The sequence below is a fragment of the Hemiscyllium ocellatum genome, unplaced genomic scaffold (assembly GCF_020745735.1).
Source record: "Hemiscyllium ocellatum isolate sHemOce1 unplaced genomic scaffold, sHemOce1.pat.X.cur. scaffold_366_pat_ctg1, whole genome shotgun sequence".
In the NCBI taxonomy this organism is placed as follows: Eukaryota; Metazoa; Chordata; class Chondrichthyes; order Orectolobiformes; family Hemiscylliidae; genus Hemiscyllium; species Hemiscyllium ocellatum.
In genome coordinates, this window is record NW_026868550.1 from 513,197 (window position 1) to 538,526 (window position 25,330).

The 25,330-nt window shown below is 43.8% G+C and overlaps 2 non-coding genes across 2 annotated transcripts; both read left to right on the forward strand.

The window, feature by feature from the left end:
* The first annotated feature begins 20,867 nt into the window (after positions 1-20,867).
* Positions 20,868-20,942, forward strand: trnai-aau (transfer RNA isoleucine (anticodon AAU)). The gene has a single exon. It is a non-coding gene; the product is annotated as a tRNA-Ile (tRNA).
* Positions 20,943-22,939: 1,997 nt separating this feature from the next.
* trnai-aau (transfer RNA isoleucine (anticodon AAU)) lies at positions 22,940-23,013 on the forward strand. Its single transcript has one exon. It is a non-coding gene; the product is annotated as a tRNA-Ile (tRNA).
* The last annotated feature ends 2,317 nt before the right edge of the window (positions 23,014-25,330 follow it).

Consider the following 25,330-nt stretch of genomic DNA (forward strand, 5'->3'; position numbering starts at 1 on the left):
TGTCGCACAACAGAACAAACACCGATGCACACACACACTTACACACAAACTCATGCTCTCACTCTTTTGTTATACTTCACATACACACGCCAACGCACACAAGCACACACACACACACACACTGACACACACACACACACACACACACGCGCGCGCGCGCACACACACATACACACACACACAAACAAACACACACGTCCAGGGGTGAGTTTGCATTTGCATAACTGCATTGCAGGTGCTTTCGATTTTGTTCATTAAACACACAAATTGTAGGCAACGAAATTATTTTGGTAATCCAAGCAACATTTTGTAAATTTCTTGTTTGTAATCAGAACCGGACTGGCTATAGTCTGGAATACCTACAGATTCTAACATCAAATCTTTAATGCGTTGTCTGAGCTGAAAGGTTACCTTTTCGAGCTAAACCTTAAGTTAACTCTGGAATGTGAGTTTAATGAATATTTGGAATTTACATATTAATAAATCGAAACCTGCAAAACATTTTGAAAGGTCTAAGACGTAACAACAATGTAGGTTGATTCAATGTGTTGCATCAGTGAATGACATTAAGATATTTTGCTATAAAATCTATGTTTAATGATCCTCCTCCATTTGATGCAGAAGTAGCGCTCCAAAAGCTTGTACTTCCAACTAAATCAGTTGGACTATATCATTGTGTCTTGTGATTTTTAACTTTGCCCTTTACACTGGGGAGACAGGATTCCAGCTCGCAGATCAGTACAGGGAACATCTCTGAGACACTCGCACGAAATAATTCAGCCACTCTGCGGCCGACAACTTCAACACCCCCTCCACCAAGGTCATGCCATTCCTGGACCTCTTGCACCGACAAATCAAAGCCTAAACCGGGACCTTGAGTTCATGTCATATACAAGTGGTCCGACCACGCTATATTCTCTCTCATACACACACTCACGGAAGCACACATAAACACTCTGTCTTACATAGATATTCACACACACACATGCAGACACTCTTTCCTAATCACTCTCTCATGCAAAGACACAGGCAGCCCAAGGAGTCGCACCCATGCGCACACCTCCACACAGGCCAGTACTCCATTGTACACACAAACACACTCTATAAAACACGCACGCACAATCACATACACACAGGCACACGCACGCACATGTTCTCAATCTCTCTATACGCCTCACATGCATGTTGAATGAAGTGGGCCTCATCTTACTCCTTGGTAGCCTACAACTACATGGCGTCAACGTCGGATTTCTCTCCCCCGACTTCAACCCAGATACAATCCTACAACTCGCCAGTGTCCTCTTGAAATGTCATATCTGTTTATTTTAATACCAACTATCTGCACAAGAATGTGGGCGGCACGGTGGCACAGTGGTTAGCACTGCTGCCTCACAGCGCCTGAAGACCCGGGTTCAATTCCCGACTCAGGCGACTGACTGTGTGGAGTTTGCACGTTCTCCCCGTGTCTGCGTGGGTTTCCTCCGGGTGCTCCGGTTTCCTCCCACAGTCCAAAAGATGTGCGGGTCAGGTGAATTGGCCATGCTAAATTGCCCGTAGTGTTAGGTAAGGGGTAATGTAGGGGTATGGGTGGGTTTCGCTTCGGCGGGTCGGTGTGGACTTGTTGGGCCGAAGGGCCTGTTTCCACACTAAGTCTAATCTAATCTAGTCACTATTGAAAATGCCCTCTGACTTATCACCATCTCCCCGCGCTAGCGTCTACTATTGACTTCCCAGCTCCCTTTACCCAAAACCACACCCAAACTCCTGTTCATCTTTATCTTTCAAGCACCATCATTCCCCCACCACGCATATTCCTGATGAAGGGATAATATCTGAAATGTTGATTCATCTCGTCCTTGGATGCTGCCTGACCCGCTGTGCTTTTCTGGCGCCATACTTTTCAAACTCACAGAAACAGCCCAGTTTTCAGAAAAAAAGGTGAGATAGTTGATCAGCAACGAGCGCTGAATAGAAGCTAGTATACCGTCCAAATGATTTTCGCAATCTGCACATGATTAATAATGGTAGAAAGTTGTGCAGTCCACACCTTCGCGTCAATCTCTATACTTGAACTGGGCTTGTTATCGCATTTGAGAATTTGTGCTGATCACTGCCATGCATGGATGTCTAAATCAGCGGTTCTAATATGTCTCCAGCATGGGAAAGGTTGCAGGACATAGCAGCTTGTCCAGGCAGCTCTCCCGATTCTGTAAGCAGCTTCTGTCCCGATACAGATCCCCATCTCTGCCAAACTCCATGTACATAATCCTTCCCGATATGTGGAAACATTCCCAGCCATCTCTAACATTCAAGTGCCCCTTCAAATCTCCCAGTCTCTGAACCCTCCAGAAGCTGCTTCAACCCTCTGTTCGATCCTGCACAAAAAGTCACATCCTTTTCGGCAGAACCTTCTCCTATTTATTTCCTGCAGCACCAATGTAAGCTTTTCTTTCTGTTTTCTGCAAGCCCTCCGTCTCAACATCCTCCACCCGGACGTGCCTTGCGAGCTCAAACGCTTTCAGAAAAACAATCTGCCTGTACACCTGTGAGATTCTCCATCAGGATCAAGGGGTATTTGAAACGGGCGCTCTGCGGGTTGGGAGGATGCTATAAATGCATGATTTTTTGTATACATTATAGAATGTACAGAGGTAGGAAGGGTTATCGAACATAAAACATGTTATAGAGATTGGCAATTTGAAGGCACAGAGGGAAGAATCTGAAATTCGCCTTTTGGCTGTCAGTTTAAAGAAAAATGTTGTAGAGATGCAAATGCACAGGCACATTGTTGAGTCTTGAATCTGTCTGTTCTGACTGTAGAACTACGTACTGGAATAGGTACCACGGGCTGATTCATCATAGGTTGATTAGAGAGTGTTTAGTCTTCATGATTGAACTTTGGAGCTCAGTTTCAATATAGGTGAGATCAGCCGACCACATTTAGACAAGAGAGTGAATTTGGGATCATTCTGATCTCATTGTGGACACGTTTTCCAGAATGGGTGTGGGGAAGTAAAACTGCCCTAAAGCGCTGTGGCTTGTTCTGTTCTGAATGTAGTTTTCTATTCTGTAATTATGTCTCGATGTGATTCTGAACTGAAACAATTACAACAGAAATTACTCGCCACAACAAAACTCCCAGATGTCATTCCTTGACCAAGGGTCAACTCAACAGAGCGTCAGATCAGAATATGTGATCATTTCCCGAAATTTTACAACTGAAAGTACAAAGAAATAGTAGTATCAGCTGCTAAGAATGGAAGGCACAACATTGACCATAATCTGTGTAGATGGATAATTCACTTCCCTTTTCATGGTGTCGCCTAAATTTATCGGCCTCGTGTACATGATTGTTATGCCCTTTTCTGGTGGAGACGGGCAAACAGCTAAGTCATGTGATAAATTGTCCAAGTATCATTTTCGTCAGGTTTCATGGAGGATTTCTCTCCACAATCCTCGGATATGCAAAATATTGATATGGCTGGTCCAGTTCCGTTTGTTTTACTTCAAACAAAAACTTTCACTATCCTTGTCTTTATAATCTTTTACAGCCTGTAGATCAATATATGTCCTTGGAATATACCCAGCCTTCACACGCCTTCCTATCTCTGTAACGTCGTTTGTGCCTTACAGCCATCCTGGTATCGAACTGTCATCCCTGAATTAAGTTCTAACTTTTCAAAACGGCAAACGAAATGATAACTTTAAATATTACAAACCAGTTTAGATATAGCTGTTATTCTGGAGATGTCTATGCAGTGTGACCAATACTGAGAACTGGGAATTGAAGAGTTTTCACTATTTATGCATGAAAGATAAAGAGGCCAACACGCTAAAGTAGCATTGTATATAAAGTATGGGATAAGTGTTATTACGTTACGAATAACTTTACACATGACTCCTTTATGCTCTTCTCCCCTCACCAATGCATATTGTTGGCATCAGGTATTGGTAACCTTTGAAAACTTCATAAATAACACAACGTAAATGAGATCGCTCTGCACTTTGTCTGCATTAGGAAAAAAAAACGCTACTTTTTTTGCAAAACCGTTGTTCTGAAATCCTGGAGACGACAGGACCTCAAGTATAGATCTTGGCACTCTTTTTAAAGACAAAATTTCGAGAGTTTCTGCCTCGACTCCGCTTCCATGTGTGACTTCTAAATTCCTACCAGACTCTGGATGAAATAACATCTTTCCTCAAAATTTATCTCATATTTCAACCAATTACAATAAATAACAACTGCTGATAACTGCTCTCCACAAAGGACCAAGATGTTCTATGACTCTCTACCAAGGTCACTGACAATATGTGCACCTGAATCAAGTCTGCTCTCAGCATTCTCCGTTCCATTCTTTCCTCAGAAATGAACTTTCACATTCACAGTATAACGACCCTTGTCTGCACATTCTGCAGTCCAATTCCATCTTTTCATATGATGGGGTCGACAGAACAGCATACAGTACACAAGCTGTTCCTGAACTCATTATTTATCCGTCCCAGCATACGTTCCGGCTCTTATAAGGTCATTGAGTCATGGAAATGAACAGCACGAAAGGGGACACTTTAGTCCAACTCCTCCACGCCGACCACATGTCTCAGCCTAATCTCGGCCCGCATATCAGCATTGGATCAATAACCCTCCAAAACTCTCCTATTCACATTGCGATTTGGATGTTGAAACTGTAATTTTACCAGCCTACATCACTTACCCTGGCAACTTATTCCGTGCACGTATCACCTCTGTGTGAAAAAAAAGATGCCCTTTGTCTCTTTACCCTATCTATGCCCCTCATGATTTTACAAACCTGTATAAGGTCACCGCTCAGTCTCCGACGATCCACGGGGCACATTCACAGCCAATTCAACCTTCCTTGAGGCTACAATACTCCAACTCTCTAAACTATCTTGTTTGTGTTTTCTGAATCCTTTCAATTTTCACAACATCATTTTGGTAGGAAGCAGACCAGAATCGTACATTTGGCTGATCAAGGAAATAATACCATTTGCTGCCTTTACGAGATTATTGATGCCTCCAACTACTTTCAGGGATCTGCCGACACTGAACATACTCTCATTTCTTGTGCATTCCTCTTTATTGTTGATGTCGTGAAATATCTTGTCTTGCACCTCTCTGGGCTCTTGCTCCCTTAATCTGGACCTGATCATTTCTCTTTTTAGACAGGCTGTCATGTGATCTTTTGCCAAATGCAGGTACGACACATCGAGTGATATGTCTGCTGCGAAACAACAGAGTCAGATTAATTACGCACGATCTTCCTTGAAAAAATCCAGGTCGACTATTCTGGAGTCCCTGGAACTTCCTCAGTGACAGTTTTTCCTGCGATTCAGAGTTCCATCCTCGATCTATTCAGTCAGTCCCATGCTCGACATTAAATAACATCACGGTGTTAACCATTCCTCAGTCCTCGGGTACGATCACTGTATCCAGTAAGGATTGGATAATGATGGCGAGTATCAGGCGGAGGAAATTTCTCCAGCATCTTTTAACAGCCTGGAACAGTGTGTTAGCACCTATTAAAGATGTGAATCTCCTTTGTAACTTCCTCCTCCATAAGTTTTTAACTCCCAATATTTCACATCTCCCAATTTTGCTACAGACAGACAGACGCCTAAATCATTTTATGATTTGATCAATTCTCATTTTAATCGAGTTTCATGGAGGGTTTCTCTCCACAATTATAATTGCATTTTGTCATGACACCATTAGCAATCTACCACATTGCCTACCTTCTCTGCCTGCATGGTCTTCCTCTCATCTGACATGAGCGCATTGATTGTTCTCTTTATCATGACAGTTGCCAGTGCCTGGATCATCGAAAATGAATTGATTTCCCTGTAATAGCTGGAAGAGCACAGCAAGGCAGCCAGCATCAGAAGGTAGGGATGTCAACTTTTAAGTTAAGTATAAATCGTGAAACTAACTCCCTTGACAGAAGTAGAGGACGCGTATTAACGACACCAAACAGGCGAAGAATACGTGGTGTGCACCAAATTGTAGACCCTGGAGTCTGCTGCACTACCGGATGGGACATCTGTAAAAGCTGCGGAGCTATTCAACCTCACTTGAGACTGCATTGTTGCTGAAAGTAGTTCAGAGAACATTTACTCAGACTCCAGGTATGATTTCAGGATCGTCCACGTCTTTGGCATAGTTTGTAAACAGAGGGATTTTTCTTACCTCAGCAACAAAACCAGTTCAGCATGCTCAACTGATTGTAAATTTATGAAAAGCCATGCTCCTGCCCTCCGCTGTTGCTGCAATACTGTACGCTGTCCACACCAATGCCAATGAACCTGTCACCCGCGGAAAAGCTTGCACTGATGCTTGAGCTCGGCAACCTGCTTTACATCCCCCACATGTATTTTGCAAACCCCGAGAATGTAGGAAACTCCAGCGGCTACTGACATCACAGAAGGAGTATGGGCAGCTGTTCCACAAGGAGAAAAGGAGAGTTGGATTTGCCTCGGTACAAATGCGTCACCCACTGTCTGGCTGCTCGCGCACACTGATGGTTGTATTTTGTATCCCTAATCCCGCATTCAAGTCCTGGCCTGAACAGTCCATGGCATTGCTAATACAGTGAAGGGGGAATGACATATGCATTGTGACAAAACTGGTATTCGTTCAGAGTTACAGTTGCTGTCGAAAGCACGACAATAACAGTGTGTCTTATGTCACCAAATCACTGCAGGCAAACTCATAATGTATGACCACTTGCACAACCATGAGGAAAACTTCACCCACCTACAAACTAATTTGTCCCAAATGCCAGCTAAGCAGAGCTTCAAATATTTCCTCGTAGTCCTTGACATACTTTCCAAATGGTTGAAAGAATTCGCCACAAAAATGGATGACGATTGGACAATGGTTACGTGGCTGATGAAGGATGTTATTCCCAGGTTCGCACTCCCGGGGAACATTGGGAATGATAAATGGACGCACTCCACCGTGTTTTTCTAATATTCACAGTGAGTATTAGAAAAGCACGCGGGATTGAGTGAAAACATCACATTCGTATCAGACTCAGTCATTCGGCTTGAAAGAACAAATGAATGGCACATTTAAAACCACCATAACAAAAGCATCACCCAGAAAACAGATCTGGCATAGCCAAACGCCTTGCGTTTGGACCTGTAAACACGAAAGAGCAAGGTGAACTGGACGACAGGACCTACTTCTTTCGAAATTCTTATGGGGAGATCAATGTCTACAGAGACCCTGCCCCCAAAACTTTCCACAGACAGAGCGCTACTCCAGACACAAGAAACACTGCTGGGCTCCGTCCAACCACTCAGTAAAATGATAAACTTAATTATGATCTGGTGAAATCGGCCTGCAAAGAAACCAGCATGAGCCTTTCGTCCGTTCCATCCTGTAGACTATGGAACCATAAACTCATTAGTAAAACAGTCTGTGCTCGGTGAAAATGTTAGTTGTTGGGCCTTTTGAAAACTCGTACTGCTGTCAAAGTGGAATGGAGATTCGATTGCAAGCGAGCCTGATGCAAGCGAGCTCTGCCCCCAAAATTTGACAAGCAGAACATGCGGCCAGCAACAGCTCTCCACGTCCAGGAAAGTCCCAGATGAACGCCCTAGCTGCTATCAGGTTTTCTCTTGCACTTAATATCCTCTCACGATATGACTGGACTCGGGTACACACATTGGAAGACTTCAGCATTCGCAAATTACACATTAATACATTTCTCTTCCTGCCATATGTGTATGGTCAAAAGATCAATCATTGTAGCTGCTGGGTTTGCGCCCGTGTCCTTATGCACTTCCTCTCCGAATAACCATCTCTTTAAATGAGTCGGATATGGCTGAATGGTAGCTGGACTCATCTATTTTCACACTTGCCAGAACTGCTACCCCCTCCTTAGTAACCCCGTCTGGTCTAGCAGTCGGCATTTCAATATTCTCTCCGATAACATTGTCGTTTTCCAGAATGAATAGGAATGAAAAATATCCATTTAGAAGCTTTTCTACCTCCACGAATGCCACGCACAACTTTACATTACTGTCCTCGACGGTCGGAATCTTACGTTCGTCATTCGCTTGTTTCTGACATAACTATGGAAAACTTCTGAGTTTTCTTCGATCCTTTGGTCTGACATTTAAGGATCCATCAGTCAACTCTTGACCTTCGAGAAAATGTTGGAAAGGAACATACATGCCGTATTATGAGACTTTAACTTTTATCAGTATTAGGCATTCCACAAGCCACCCAGCTCCTGTCATCATCCTAGCTCTGATTCAAGCAGGGAAGATGAACTGAATACACGAAGTAATGAGAGAGAACTGTTGAATACGTGATAACACGCATTTAAAAAAAAATCATAGGATGAGTGGACCCGCTCCAAAGCGACCATCACAGTGAATATTAGAAAAACACGCGGGATTAAGTGAAGCAGGACTTATGCACTTAATGGTGCATTCCTAGCGAGTATTGCTCAACAAAAAGACCTTGGAGTGCAGGTTCATAGCTTCTTGAAAGTGGAGACGTAGGTAGATAGGATAGTGAAGAAGGAGTTTGGTACGCTTTCCTTTATTGGTTAGAGTATTAAGTACAGACGTTGGAAGGTCATGTTGTGGCTGTACAGGACATTGGTTAGGCCACTGTTGGACTATTGCGTGCAATTCTGGTCTCGTTCCTATCGGAAAGATGCTGTGAAACTAGAAAGGGTTCAGAAAAGATTTACAAGAATGTTGCTAGGATTGGAGTATTTGAGCTATAGGGAGACGCTGAACAGTCTAGGTCAATTGTTCCTGGAGTGTCGGAGACCTTATAGAGGTTTACAAAATTATTAGGAGCATGGATAGGGTAAATCGGCAAAGTGCTTTCCCTGTGGTCGGGGAGTTAAAAACTGGAGGGCATAGGTTTAGGGTGAGAGGGGAAAAATATAAAAGAGACTTACGGGGCAACGTTTTCACGCAGAAGATGGTACTTGTATGGAATGAGCTGCCAGAGGAAGTGATGGAGGCTGATATAATTGCAAAATCTAAGATGTTTTTTGATCGGTATATGAATAGGAAGGGTTGGAGAGATATGGGCCAGGTGTTGGCAGGTGGGACTAGATTGGGCTGGATATCTGGTCGGCATGGACAGGTTGGACTGAAGTGTCTGTTTCCATGCTGTTCATCTCAATGACTCTGTCACTCTATCAAGGTGTCGATGGCCAGGACAGTATTTATGGCCTATTCATAATTACCCATACGTTAGCCATATTGCTGAGGGCATGGAGTGGCATGGAAGCCAGATCAAGTTAGCTTCTTTCCGTGAATGACATGCGTAAACTATTTTTATTTTCCTTCTTGACAGTTGACAATCGGTTTGGGGTTATCATTAGACTCTAAATTCCAGATTTTAATGAATCCAGGTTACACCATCGGCTCGGGCAGGGTTTCAAATCGGGTCCACAGAGCGTTACTTGGCCCCCAGCTATGCCCGTCTCTTTGTTGGCTGTGAAGAACAGTCCATCTTCTGTTGTTACACTAGCACAATTCCCCTCCTTCTCCTCCGCTACACTGATGACTATATCAGCCCAACCTCGTGCTCCCGCGTGGAGGTTGGGAAGTTCATCAACTTTGCCAACACATTCCACCCTGACCATAAATTCATCTGGTCGAAGTCTAATCCCGACATCCCCTTTCTGGACCTCTCCATCTCCATCAACGATGACCGATTCAACACTGACACTTTTTACAAACCCACCGACTCCCAGAGCTCCTTGGATTACACCTCTTCCACAATATCTGCTAAAAAACTGATACCCCGTTTTCCCAATTCTTCCATCTCCACTGTATCTGCTCCCAACAGGACCAGTTCCACCACAGAACACATCAGTTGGCCTCGTTCTTTAAAGAGCGTTATTTCCACTCCCACGTGTTGAAGATGCCCTCCAATCCATCTCATACAGGACCCGCACCTCCGCCCTCAAACCCCACCGATCCAACCGCAAAACGGTCAGAACCCCCTGGTCCTCACCTTCGAGCAAACCAACCTCCACTTAAACCGTATCGTCTGCTAACATTTCTGCTACCTACAAAATAATCTAATCACCAGGAATATGTTTCCTTCCCTACCCACATCCACTTTCCGCAAAGACCGTTCCCTCCGTGAATACCTGGACATGCCCCCGAATAACCCAACCTATCCTCTTGCCGCCTTCCCCAGGAAGCGAAAAACATGTGCTCACATCTTTCCCCCTTCGCCCTTCATCCAAGGTCTCAAATGATCCTTCCACGTCCCTCAAAGATTCACCTGCACTTTCACGAATGTCATTTACAGTATTCGTTGCTCCTGATTGGTTCTCCTTTATATTCTGGAGATGAGATGCCTTCTCGAAGAGCACATTAGTGAACATCTCCAGGACAGCCGCACCAAACAACTCCACCGCCCCGTGGCAGAACATTTCAGATCCCACTCCCATTCTGCCGAGGACTTGTTGGTCCCGGGTCTCCTCCAGCGCCACTCTCTCTCCACCCGAATCCTGGCGGAAGAAAACCTAATCTTCCAACTCGGAATACATAATCCCCAGGGCATCAATGTGCATTTCATTAGTTTTCTCATTTCAGTTCCACCATCTTACCCCAGTTCGAAACCGGGAGAAAGTGAGGACTGCAGATGCTGGAGATCAGAGCTGAAAATTGTGTTGCTGGAAAAACGCAGCAGGTCAGGCATCATCCAAGGAGCAGGAGAATCGACGTTTCGGGCATACGCCCTTCTTCAGGAACGTCAAATTTTCCTGCTCCTTGGATGCTGCCTGATCTGCTGCGCTGTTCCAGCAACACACTTTTCAGCCCAGTTCAAAACTGACTGGTCAGCACCATCCTCATAACCTGTCTTCCCTCTCAATGTTCCTTACCACCTATATGCTCCACTCTATTCTCCGACCTATCCTCTTTATCCCCATCTCCAAACATCTGTTGAATTCTTAGTGAACTTTTCCCCAGCCCCACCTCCTCCTATTTATCTCTCCAACCAGGAGGCCCCCAGCCTCAATCCTCATGAAGGGCTTCGGCTGAAAAGTCGATTTTCTGGCTCCTTGGATGCTGCCTGACATGCTGTGCTTTTCCAGCACCAGTCTAATCTTGTCTCTGGATTAACGGTCTGACGAGAATACGACCAATGCCTTCTCCAATGACCAACGGCCACATCTGATATCACATTGCATCAAAAAAGTCAATCAAGGCTGCAGTCAGTTGCCAACAATGTGGGTAAATGAGATATTGACAATGTGGAAAGGAAGAAAGAATTAACAGAATAGTATTTCAATGCGAAAAAAAACTGTTGAAATATGTAAGACCGGGTTCTTCTATAGATATAGATTCATCGAGCCATCGAGAATTAAATCACACATACAGGGCCTTCCTTCCAAATCATCCAATACTCTGTGAGAATTATCAGATGAAGAAAATCCTTTACGATATTGAACATCTTTTTACAATGAAAAAGCTGTGGGAACCGAAAGGTATTTTTCATGTTTGCCCACCAGTAATTTGCAGCTTATATATTCCAAAATCCAGCACTTGCGAGATATCATTAGCATAAACAATCATACTGGGTTGCTTTGTCTCTCTAACTCAATCAACGTCTGCTATACTAAACCACTGCATTACAATGAACCTATCATATTATACGAGCTTTGGTATTAGCTCATCGTCTTTACTATTAGCTCATCTCTCAGTGATTTAACTGGGCTATCACAGTTACCTAACATTATTTGCGACTAGAACTCTATAGTGTGATCCTGTGCATGCATTACAACATTACAACTAAGGTAACTACATAACTTACAAATTAATGTCGACATTTTACCGGTCCCATTTTGAGGCCTATTGGTCTCACCTCGAGGAAGAATACAAGGATGCTTGACGCACAAAGACCACATCGGTAGCTACAGATCGAAAGCCGTCAAAAGCAATTCCTAGGGTCTAGATCTGACGGAGTCCTCCCTCTGTACATGGAGTCACTGGGCCAGAGATGCGTCCTATAATAGCTAGAATACTAAAAATGACCAATGGACGCCGCACAATCGAAGCAAGTGGTAACATACGGAATTCAGGTATCTGCGTCTGGACAAGGCTTCAGAGACACCAGATCATAGCAATAAAGACTTGGAACCATTGTGGAAGATGGGGTTGGTCCAGAATCCACCAGATTGATACGGAACAGGCACGCAGGAAGATGCACTAAAAAACAGGAAGAGATATAATACATCAAAGGATAAATGCAGCGATAATCAGCAGGATACCAGCAACAATCATAACTTTATCCAACCAAGTGTCCCATTCACCAAAATGCTATACAACCAACAAAAAAAACAAAGGCCGGACTGCACATTCTCCTTTTTCTCCTTCTGCAACTTCTCAGCTGATTCATTTCCTTAGTAAAGTATTCCACTGGGCTAGCATTAATGGGTATAAATGCCTGGCAATATACCCGAAACGTTACACAGACACCACCATTCTCAGCCAAAAGCCAGTTCAAGGCCTGCCTATTTTGCCATGCCATCCTACTGGTTGCATCCAACTGCTCAACTAATGCTGAGAGGGCAACATCAGTACAATTATTAAATCTCCACAGATTGTAATTGATACAAGGAATCAATTCAGATTTTTGCTAAAGCCAATAGCACGGAAAAGTGCTCCTTGCACGTGACAATCTAATTCCTAGCATTGAACTCGTTGGAGATGCACCCGAGTTTCCTTTCCCACAATGTGCTTTGCCGGATCAGGGTAAAACCCCCATATACGGCGCTGAAAATCGGTTGCAATAGGGCATGAGCACTAACAAACGAGATCAGACAGGTCCGCCAAATTGATGGTCCCCGAGTCTGTATAAGAGTAAAAGGTTTCAGGGCTGAGAAAGGCGTCATCAGTGACCTCCCCCCACAACCTATCCACAGCCATACAATGAGTATAAAAAAATCACCGTTCTCTGACTCATCACTGATAGGACTGGTCATATTCCTGAAGACCACAGTCACTGATTCCTCAAAATCATGAGAAGTTGCATCGAGTCCCAATAAGTCCCTTCTTGCCCTTCTCCGCCTTCATGTACCTCAGATCCACAATCTCGCTGCGTCAATGGGACAGCTCTGGTGCATTGATTGAGATGACATGCACGTGGATATTCCCTCCACTTGAATGACAGTGTGTGTTGGCTTGGTTATTCTGAAAGGTCTCGCTGTTCCCGGCTCGTCCACTTCATCAGGAATCCTCATACACATGCCTGAGTTCCAAGTTTCATAGGTTCTGCTTCCTTGGTAGACACCAGCACACTCGGTTGTTCCTGTTTGTGGGTAGGCTGATTCATCATAGTTAGCTCGTGCATATATTGCGTACGTTCTAGCTCCCTTTGTTTCAAGTTAGGCCTGTCACACGGATTCTTCCACTTGGACACTGGCATGGGTCTACCGGTAAGCGTTTCATGTGGCATCTAGTCAGTCGTGCTAGTCTGCAAACGGTGCCAGTGGCAGTGCATCGACCCACTTACGTTTGGCACTTGGGCTAATTTTATTCAACTTCTCTTTCAAAGTTCCGTTAACCAGTTCCACCATACCATGCAACCGGGGATGATACACCCATTCAAATCTCTGTTTGATCCTCAACGTTTGCAGCCCCAAATTGATCACACTTTGCATAAATGCAGACACATTAACTGAACTGATGTCTGATAGTATGTCAATTCTCAGAATAATTTCACTTGTTCAGAAGTTTGTCATTTTTCCTGCACCTGAGTCTTTTGACGGGTCAAAACAATGACTGCAGATGCTGGAAACCAGAGTCTTGGTTAGAGTGGTGCTGGAAAAGCACAGCAGTTCAGGCAGCATCCGAGGAGCAGTAAAACCGATGTTTCGGGCAAAAGCCCTTCATCAGGAATACAGGGGTCAATTCTACCCAACTACTAAATATGATGAGTACTACCAACATAGACTTTTCGTTCTCACCATTGATACCATGTCCACAACAGTCATCACCAAATGCGCAAGTCGTCCCTGAGATACTGGTATGTGCCCTTTAGGGGTCGCGATCCCCATTCTGGTATCATTTTGAGCAGGTGCATCGTATTGTGACAATGTGTAATTCATTGAGTCCTGCAAGTAAGGTGACCAGAAGCCATCCTTCTTTATCTTCCTCAGTACACCCCGCCAGCACAGTGATACAGCCAAGGTGCTTCTGAGATGAGAATGGTCAACAAATGGGTAGATGCAACCAACAAACCACGGGCCTTCTTGGTTTCGCCTGCCCAACTTCCCCTTTGACTCCACCGTATTTGTTCAGTTGAGCACAGCTAAACTAGTATCACAATGATGTTTGCTATTGTAGGATTCAGATGTAAACGCAACTGGGGCGCAGTTATTGCTGAAGTGCTCGCAGAGACATTTTTATCCGCTTCCTCTACTGCCTGATTATATTTAACCAGCTTATCACTTTTTGTGTGTGTGTACCTGGCACTGTATAACAGCGGTGCTTTTAGCTTCATTAACGCGGCCATCAACCGTACAATCTGTTTGCAATTTTATATGATATCTCCGTTGCTTTTCCTCAAGCCCCTTCGCTTCCAGGTAAGCTCAAATGGATACAGACACCCTAAGCATAGGCTGAATCAGTATAGATATCGGCTTTTTCACATTCCATCAACTTACGTGCTCCTATTTTTGCATTAAGTTCTGATGGTCCACACTGATCGCATTGATTGTCTGAAAGTTCTAAACAAACAGCCATTTCACTGGTCTCCCAATGTTTAGAATGGGCAGGATAGGGGTGTTGCAAGGTTTAGTTATACATACTACCACGCTCTGATGCAAGACAGAGACCATAATTGTCTTGAATTCCTCTTTTTACGCTGGCGAAATTGGGGTGCTGGTTACTGCCATATGGCACAGCTCCCTGCTTGAGTTTGACTGTATGTGGTTGGGAAGATAACACTCAACCTGCATGATTCGTGTATTGTGCCAACCGTAAGGCGGGAAGTTTGGTCAATCGGAAAGGGCTTTCTCAAGAGGGGGTAGTGGCTGTGCTTTGTTTGATGATAGTGGCCTCGACCGATATGGAACTGCAATGCATGTTGACCTCATTCTGTCTCGGCTGGGAAACCTTCAATGAGAGGGACTCACAGGATCACTGACCGCAAAATACAGTGCTCATTGTCGTAACCGCCCTCTCACAGGTCCCAATTCCTTGGAGAGCAAGGAGTTTTGACGATGAGAGGACAACTTGGAGTCGAGGCACGGCTGTGGCAGAAGGGTGCCACCTGTTTTGTGCTGAACAGGCATTTCTCTGCAATGCCCTTGGAGCCCACAAAACAGTGCAGTCAGCCCCAGTGAGCAGGTCAGAGAAAGATAGGAGTCTGCAAACGCAGTTTCGGGTGATGACTGTTTCTGTGGGCCTGAGGTGGTGCAGTGAAATTGAAAAAGGAAGCGTCCTGTCAATGTCACCCAGAGGAGGAAGGACGGTGAGCAAGAGGGATCAGGACGGTGTCAAGGAGGGCAGGCATACGTGTGCATGATCAATTGCAAATACCATTAGTAGGGGCTGAAGGCTTGGCTGCCTGCAGGATGGAGTAATGAGTGTCAGGAATTTCTCAGGTCTCGGCCAAGGGAGATCAGTGAATGCTCACATTTAATTTCCACTTTATTTGACGCGGCAGTAGGGCTACTGAACGTGATGAAGAGGTTATTGTTCTGTCAGCGACAATGACGTATCCGATGCTAAATGTGACTGGGTTTGATATTGGTTCTATCATGTGTGCACGGTGACATCCAGAGTGTGGACAGTTGGGGACGTGGAGGAAGTTGCGCAGGGGGAGGAGCAGACGAGGGGTTGGCCCTGGATTCCACCAAAACTGAAAGGAGACAACCCTTTCCTCCACAACCATCATTGGATTCTCAGACAAGGAGTGGGAGAGACATTTCGAGGCAGCCGACAAAAACGACATTCTCGTGGCAGTCCTTGTGTGTCAGCATGGACAGGCGAATGGCTCAGCCATCATGCAGGAGACCTGCTTAGGCTGTCACCGTGGTGGGAGACAATTTTGTTGTGAATTCTAGTGATGGAGGAGATTGCAAGCATTCGGCTGATGAGTGACCGTCACCCAGAAGTCTTTTGACCAGTGGCCCTTTCTTGCCGCAAACACTGCACTGAACATCACCTTCTAACGGCTCTGCTGCACCTAGCTGCACTTGTGCAAACGGATATTAGGCTGTATGAATGGTAAGTATGCATCTTTCTCTTCCTGCATCCTCTCTTTATTCGTGCCTGTTGCGTAAAGTATTTAAGGTGGTGAGTGTATTCCCTCTCTCTGTTGACTGCCAAGTCAGATCCTGTGAGTTTTACACTTGAGTACGTCTGGAAAGCATTCAATTAACAAACGTTTGAACCGCCACATTCTCATGGTCGAACACGATATGCCTGCTGAGGAGTTCCAAACATCCTTGAAGCCGACGATAAAGACAGGAATGTGTTTGTCTGATTTCTTCAACCAGCGGGTAACTTTTCCAACGTCAACCTCCTGCCTCACAACAATTGGAGAAAAGTTTGACATGGTCTCACTGTGTTGAAATACCCTTGATGAATCGATCCTCATTTTCACCCAGAGGGAGTCACACAGGCAGAGCTTTGAGAAGATTTGTAGCACCTGTTAAGTTTCAGGAAGTAGGCAAACCTACTTCCAGAGTAGAAGAGGTCTTCAGGTCCTACCAGTTGCTTGTGTTTCACGTCCATGAGTTTCTCGGAAAAAGGCAGCTTTAGGTGGAACACCAGACACGTCTCCAGACAATGTGAACCGTTGAAGTGAGCAGAGATATTAAATGGACAATCCGCTTAAATACTCTCACATGATACGCATGTGTAACTTGCAATTTCCAAAAAACGACAAACACAATCCGTGTGTCTCCGGCAATATGACAGGACAGCAGCCTGCAAAAAAATTCCTCAAACTAAACTACTGGCATATGACAACTTCCATGTTGCATCTCTTTCTGGTTTGTCCACGTCTCACATCCATCTCCCTCTGAGGGCCAGGCTCCGAGGGCAAAGACCTGTTTTACACAAACGCAGGCATTATGTGAAGCCAATCTTTTATTGGAAAGGAAGGACCAGCAGTATATAACATGTTGGTTATTGAGAAGCGAAGGAATTGCACACAGCTGGTCGATTATCAGGATTTTATCTTCCTGATTTTTCAAGAGACTAATTCAAGGAATGTGCACCGTGCCTGATACTGTATACCCAGTCGGTACGTCCCAATGAATAACCTGTCTGACAGAAAGATCAGGGGAGAGTCGAATTGACTCCTTCATGGCTCAGGTATACTTTGCAGACGTTGTCCTTACACTTCAGTGTCGGAGCTCACCGCAGTGGGTCAAGGAGGTCTCCAGCACAGAGAATGTCTTTTGGCGCATTTGCGCACTGTTCTCGACTCATTTACCAACGCTTGGCTCATTGGTCTTATGAAGATATCGGGTGCACCTTTCAGAGACTTAATTATAGCAGAACGACCGGACACAGCATCAAGCGTTCTCAAAACGGCAACAACGTAACACTGGATTGAAGAACTCAATTAGATCAATGCTTGGAAAAGAAAAACAAATTTGCATTAGGACAACGAGTTTATAACATACCCTGAAAAAAATAATTAATTCCAAACAAGTTTGATTTGATTTTATTGACAATGTTAAAAGCCGATGAAACAATCAGATGCACTTGGGTATACGACCGGGATAATTGAACAGTTCAGAAGAGAACTGCCAAGGCCCAGCATTTAGCAGACTGTTTAGAAATATCTCTCTTGAAAGTATCTTTTGGATCAGTAATTGGTGACGCAAAAATTGCAAACAAAGGGAAAAGAAGACACTGGAAGATCCGAAGACATGGACCTACAGCTGCCATGTTTTAAGATGAGAAGTGTTGTTTTGTCAATCTAAGTGGGGAGTGTGTTGGACTAGTATTACCGAAGGGAAGGTAAAAGATAGTTTAGGGAAAGAAATTGTCAATAGTGTTTAGTTAAATATTCCCTGTTATATTTTCAGAAATAACGTTTTAAATTTTTACTTCAAATAGCCCTCCGCTGCTCGAAATTTTAGATTCCTGCTCGGGATAATTACTTTCTGTATTGCTGGTTTAAAATTTCACAGGAGTTTCTAACTTGAGTGCTAACAATCTTGGGGCTCGTCCTGGATTTGAACCGGTTTGGACAAATTTGAATAGATTTGGGTGTACGAAAATTCTCAGTAGATTGAAACACTTCCAGGTTAGTATACTAGATCTTTAACTAAAACGCAAGAGAGACAATATGATTATATTTGGAGATTTGTGGTTGATTAAATTAAAAGAGAGAGAAATGTCTTAAAATTGCAAAAGACGTTCTGGGATGTGAAGATCATTCTCAAATTTGCCAAGAAAGTTTAGAATGAAAGAAAAAGGCCATACTTGTAGTATTAACAAATAAGTTAGATTTGGTATTAACCAAAGACAAAATAAAGTGGTTGAAGGGGTTACTCAAACACTTAGCTGTGACAGAGAAACAGCTAAGTGCAGTTGAGGTAGAAAGAAATAAATGACTATCGAGGAAAATGGAGTGAGAAGATAAACAAAGCGACAAAAAGTAAAGTGAGAGGGAGAGAGAAAGCAAGAGGAGAGAAGAATAAGAAAAAGTGAGAGAAGAGAAGGAGAGAGACAGAGAAATAGAGAGAAGAGAGATAGAGAGGGAGGAAAAAGAGAGAGAAGTTCCTTGGTTGAGCAAAGGGAGATAAGAAAGGAAGAGAGAAGATAGAGAAGGAGAGAGAAAACTTGAAATTGAGAAGTTGCGACTTTGTCAGCAAAGTCAAGTTAACAGGATGGAAATTAAATGAGAAATTAGTGATATATGTAAATGCGTCACAACTCCGCAACATTTTAATGAGGATGATGTAGAAGCCTTCTTCATTTCAAGCAAAAACATAGCTAGGCAGATGGAATAGTCAGAGGATTTATGAATAATGCGAGTTCAGACTAAACTCTAAGGCGGAGAGTGTAAGGGATTTGCTATGATGTCACCTGAGATGTCAAAGGATTATGAATGAGCAAAACAGGCTACGTTCAGTGCTTCTGAACTGGTACCAGATGTATATCGAAAGCGTTTCAGAAACACAGGTCAGACTTATGTTGAGTTAAAAAGAAATAAACATAATACTTTTGATCGATGGATGCTTATTTGGATAAATGTAGAATATTTCAGGCTCTTAGAGAGATTATTCTGCTGGAGGAGAATAAAAACTCACTTTCAGAGATTGCAAGAATTCACGTGGGGGAAAAGAGCTCAGAATGTCAGAAGGGCAGCAGAATTAGTAGATGAGTACATGCTAGTGCATAAGACAAGCTTTCGGACAGATTTTCGTCCTGTGGAGGATAGAAATTGGCAGAAGGGGAGATTCTGCATTTCTAAACCAAGAACCGGGCGCACTTGGAAGGTATGAGAGCAGGGAAAAAAAGAAGCCCAACAGAGTGGAAATGAAATGAAAGACCTCAGCTGTTTCCATCCCGAAAATGTTGAACACGGAAAGACGCAGTACTTGTCGTTAATTAAAGGCGTTGTGGAAAATATAAGTTTTTAAAGAAGCTAAATTGGTGGCATTAATGAAGGTAATACAGGAGACTGCAAGAAAAGCTGAGGAGCTGCAGACGAATGAGCAGCCTCTGCAGCGGCTGGTTATGGAGTTATTTCCTGGTCTCTACAAAGAATCTGCCGCTATGGTAACGTTTACTCAGAAAGAAAGAGGGAGAAGAAAAGAAGCTATAATTTTGAGAGTGACAGGATCTAACCAGTCGCTGGTAGTAAGGGATAGGCGAATATGTACCCTTTCAGACCTATTTCTCTTGAGTTTCGTAATTTGTTGGATATATTGGCAGAAAATTAGCGTTCCCTTATGTAAGATCAGGTTGGAGCGCCAACTTAAGCCGTGGAAATTTATGCTGGGCTTGATAGACAGAGTGTCAGTTCCACGAATTCAGCTTGTGCTTGGAAATGATTTGGCAAGATCCAATTTGGAAGTGACTCCCCTTATTGTGGCGAAGCCCAAGGAAGACGAAGAAATTGAGGAGTTAAAACAGAAAAATCTTTCTATTTTCCCAGCCTGTGTGGTAAACAGATCCCACTATAAATAGTCACAGCACCAAGTGACAAGTAAATAGCAAGATGAAGGAATTGAGTTAACCTTTGCTCTTGAAATATTTTAGAGATGTTCTTGTTCTCCTGTGCTCGTCCGTTCTTGTCTTTGCATGTACTTATTCTCTTGTGTTTCATTCCTACTATCTTATGCCCGCTCTAATATCTGTATTTTTTTTTCTATTCTTGTCTTGTGTAGTTTTTCTCTCGTGTTCTCATTTTAGTGTTCGTAAATGCTATTTTGTTCTCATTTTCTTATTCCCGTATGATCTTATGCTCTGACCTTGTTAATCACTTCTGTTTGTAATGTCTTATCTTCCTGTTCTCTTTTGTTCTTTTTCGCCAAAACACTTATTTTCTAAGTCGCTATTGTACGTATTTCATTATGTTCTCATCATGTTATGTTCTTATTCTGTTGTGTTTTTAGTCTCTTATGTTCTTCCTCTTTGATATTCTGTTTTCCATTCTACCCATATGTCCGTATGGTATTATTTTATCAGTCAGTGTTATTCTTATTGCTTTGATCTTGAATTTGAGTATTCATTTTCTTAATCGCTTGTGCTCTGATGTTCTTGTTCTCCTATGCTCTCATCCTTAACATTTCATTTTTCTGATTGCAAATCAGAAAACGAATAGCTGCCGTGGTTGTGAGCGCAGGCAATATAAGCCTTTGTTTTGACGCAAAGACTGTGTAGGTCGGTTAGCTCAGCTGGTTAGAGCGTGGTGCTAATAAACGCCAAGGTCGTGGCTTCAATCCCCACACTGACCATGTGCAGCGCTCGTCTCGTCAGCTGTGCTGTGTCAAGGTATGTTGTGGCTTTTGCTTTCACCGTCTGCAAGAACTTGTCACATGATCGATTCAGATGTGTAATCAATCGAAAGCCGACCATCGCTGTCATGGAACATCAACTCTTTGGTCCGATGCCAGATCTCAGCTGCGTTGCTGTATTTCCAAACAAAGTGCACCACGAAACCACAAAATCACCAAGCAGAAAGCCTCAACATCGCAAGACAACATTTGATAGGAATAGACACACAACTCGATCACCGTACCCATGATGACTGGTGGAACTTGTCTGCAGCAAATCAATCAGTCTCAATTGTTTTCACAAAGAAATGCAAAACATGAAATATATAAAGTATTAAGTCGACCTGGCACAGTCTCGGAGGAGAACCAGAGTTCAGGCTTCAATTCACTTCAAAGATTCGTTCAACGCATTTTCCTGGATCTCTGTTACTACATTTCCCGCGACTTCCAGAGGGAATTCATTCGCTTGCTCACCTCTCAGGCATCGACACTGGAGTCATCATATCCCCAGCAATATCACAGAGTCATTAATAAAAGCAAATTACTGCAGATGCTGGAATTCGAAACCAAAAGAGAAAATTCTGGAAAATCTCAGCAGGTCTGGCACCATCTGCAAGGAGAGAAAAGAGTTGACGTTTCGAGTCTAACTGACCCTTTGTTAAAGATTTTGAAAAAAGGGGAGATTTACAGAGCTATTAACACCAGGCTGAGAGAAGATGAGTCAAGGCTCCAGATGCAAAGGTGATAATGACAGTGCACGGAGAGATTAAAGGGAGATTAGGAGCCGCGAATGACCAAGGCTGAAGCCAGTGTTACAGGACAAAATATGTGGGGGATGTGTGAAACAGAGACAAAATGGAAAACAGGGGAGAAGCGTAGCAAAGCGGCAAGAGGAGAGGAAAAATGTATTGACAGAGTGGGAAGCGACAGAAAGAGAGACAATCAAGAAATAAGAGGTACACAACAGTGAGAAAAACGCAAATAAAAAAGGTAAGTAAAATAATTGAAATAAAATTATCTGAAGTTGTTTGAACTTAACAACTTCAGACAATTTTACTTCATTATTTTATTCATCTCTTTTATCATTTCACCTGCAATATCATAGAGCCATTAGATATGGACAGCACTGAAAACACAATCTTCGGTCTGGCTCGTCCATTCCGAACAGATATCCTCAACTGATCCAGCCACGATTGCATGCACTTGACCCACGTCTCTCTAAACCCTTCCTATTCAAATACACATCCAAATTCCTTAAAAGTATTGGAAATGTACCAGCCATCACCAGCTCATCCGGCAACTTATTGCAGGCACTCACTACCCTTAGCGTGACGCCGTTGCACCTCACTGCCTGTCGAATTCTCACCCTCCCACACCAGATGTATACCCTCTCGTGCTGCACTGCCCCACCTGAGCGAAAGGAAATTATCTGCTTACCCGATTCATGCCCCTCATGATTGAAAAACCTCCATAAGGCCAGCTCCCAGCCTCTGACGCGCCAGACAAAATAGTGAGAGAGTGTTCAGCCTGTAAGCGTTTGCACCTTTTCCATTTTCAAATGTAGGATGGAGCATGCTGTCTGAAGCAGTCATCTTAGCAGCTGATCTGTCGCTGACAAACGCTGCAGGAAGGCGTGATAACCTGCTAAATATGCTGTCAAACGAAGATTGCAAAAGCAACATGAGTCATTGAGCAAAACGTGCAATTGAGTTCTGCGCTGTTGCTGACTCTAAAGCAACTGCGTCCTTCGGGAGCAGAAAGAATCCCACAGTTGGGTTACAATTCCAATGCATTTGGCATAAGGTTCGCAGCAGTTTATCAGCAGCACATAACCCTGACTCCAAAGGTCTGTGAGTTTCCAGAAGCACAGTGAGAGATCGTTGAAGGTACGTTACAATAGCCGCCGTGGTTATGAGCGTCGGCAATATTGGCATATGCTTTAAAGCCGCGGCTGCGTGGGTCGCTTAGCTCAGCTGGTTAGAACGTGGTGCTAATAACGCCAAGGTCGTGGGTTCAATCCCCACACTGACCATGTGCAGCGCTCGACTCATCAGCTGTGCTGTGTTAAGGTTTTCCGTGGCTTTTGCTTTCACCGTCTGCAAGAACTTGTCACATTATCGATTCAGATGTGTATTCATTCGAAAGCTGGCCATCGCTGTCATGGAAGATCAACTCGTTGGTCCTATGCCGGATCTCAGCTGCGTTGCTGTATTTCCAACAAATTGTCCCACAAAATCACCAAGCAGTAAGCCTCACCAGCGCAATAAATCATTTGACAGGGATAGACGCACAACTCGATCACCGTACCCGTGATGACTGGTGGATGTTGTCTGCAGCAAATCAATCAGTCTCAATTGTTTTCACAAAGAAATGCAAAGGGACAATCGTGGCATGAAGCCAGAGGAAGTAGGTGAGGTCTTCAATGAATACTTCCCATCTGTATTCACACAGGAGCAAGGCATCGTAGTTGGGGATTTCAGTTGGGATGGTGATTTTCTCAAACATATTACGATCAATATGGAAAAGGTATTTTATGTTTTCACAGGCTTAAATGTGGAGAAATCCCCAGTGCCCAATTGAATGTATCCCACGCTGCTATGGGAGGTAAGGGAGGAGATTGCTCGGGCCCTGGTGGATATATTTAGTACTTTGCTGGCCACTGATAAAGTGTGGAATGACTGGAGGATAGCTAATGTGGTTCCTTTGTTCAAGCAGGGCAGCAGGGATAGGCCAGCTAATTAAAGAGCAGACGGTCTGACAGCAGGGGGAGAGAAATTGTTGGGAACAATTCTGAGGAACAGAATGAATCAAAATTTGGAAAGGCAGAGATCGATTTGGGATACTCATCATACATTTGGTAGAGTAAGATCCTTTCCCAAATTCAGCTGAGATTTATATTTGAAATTACGATTGAGGATTTTGAGCAGATGATGTGGGTTACATGGAGTTCATTACATCGTTTCACAAGATCCCATATAGAAGGCTGGTCCAACAGACCAATGGGATCCAAGGCAATTTGGCAAACAGGATCCACAACTGGTGGAGGGCTGTTTTTACAATTGAAATTCTTTCACTAACGGGTGTACCACAGGGATCTGTATGTGAGCCATTGCTGTTTATTATATACATTAATAACCCTGATGTGAAAGCAGAAGGTATCATTAGTAGGTTTGCCGATGATATGAAAGCTGAGGGTGTTGTCCATAGTGAGGTGGATGGTGCCAGGCTGCAGTCTGAATGTAGAGGCTGGGACAGAATTTCAAGACAGGAACTTAAGTAGAGCCATCAGTAAAGAGCACAGCAGACATTGAGGGAAAACCGTTTGATTAAAGTGCATTTATTTCAAAATAAAAGGCCTAATAATTAAGGCAAATGAAGTCGGCGCATGGATGAGAACATGGGACTGGAATACCATAGATATGGCAGAAACCCACCTGAGAGTGGGACAGGACTGGGAGCTCAATGATCCAGGGTACAGATTCCACAGGGAGGATAGAACAGGAGGTGAGAGAGGAGGGGGTGGAGTTTTTGATCAGTGACATATCACAGCAGCACTTGGAGAGGATATTCCTGGGGAACACCCATTGAATCTATAATGGTGAAATGGAGATATGGGAATGGGTGATCAGTTTGATAAGACTGTACTACAGGCCAACAACAGTCAGCGAGAGTTTGAGCAGCAAATATGTCGGGAGATCTCAGATATCTGTAAGAACGATAGGGTTGGAATGGTCAAGGATTTTAACTTTCCAAACCTAGTCTGGGACTGCCAGAGTGCTCAGAGCTTGAATGGGTGGGATTTGTTAGGCATGTACAAGAAAAATGTCTCAGTCAGAATGTAAATGGTTGGACTGCAGGAAGGGGTAAAACCTGACTACGCCTTGGGGAACAAGGTAGGGAAAGGGACTGAGGCATTCGTGGGGAAACACTTTGGCAAAGTGAGCACAATTGTATTAGTTTGAATATAGCGATGGAAAAGCACATGCCTGGTCCACAAGTTAAAGATCAAAATTTGTCTTGCCGCAATCCAGAAGGTATTAGTGAAGAGCTTTTGGTAATTGATTGTGGAGGTTATTTGCAGGTAAAGGGACGTCAGGCAGGTGGGAAGCTTTCAAAAGAGCGATAAAATGATATTTGAGGGAAATCATATTTCTGTTAGTGTGAAGGACAATGCTGACACAAGTGGGATACACTGATGACTGGGGGTATTGAGACTCTGGTCAACAAAAAGGGGGCACGTGTCACATAGCCAGCTGGATTCAGGGAATCTATTGAAGAACATTGCAGGTGGAGTATTCACTTAAGAGGGAAATCAGGAGGGCACAAAGGGGACTACAGAAAGCATTGGC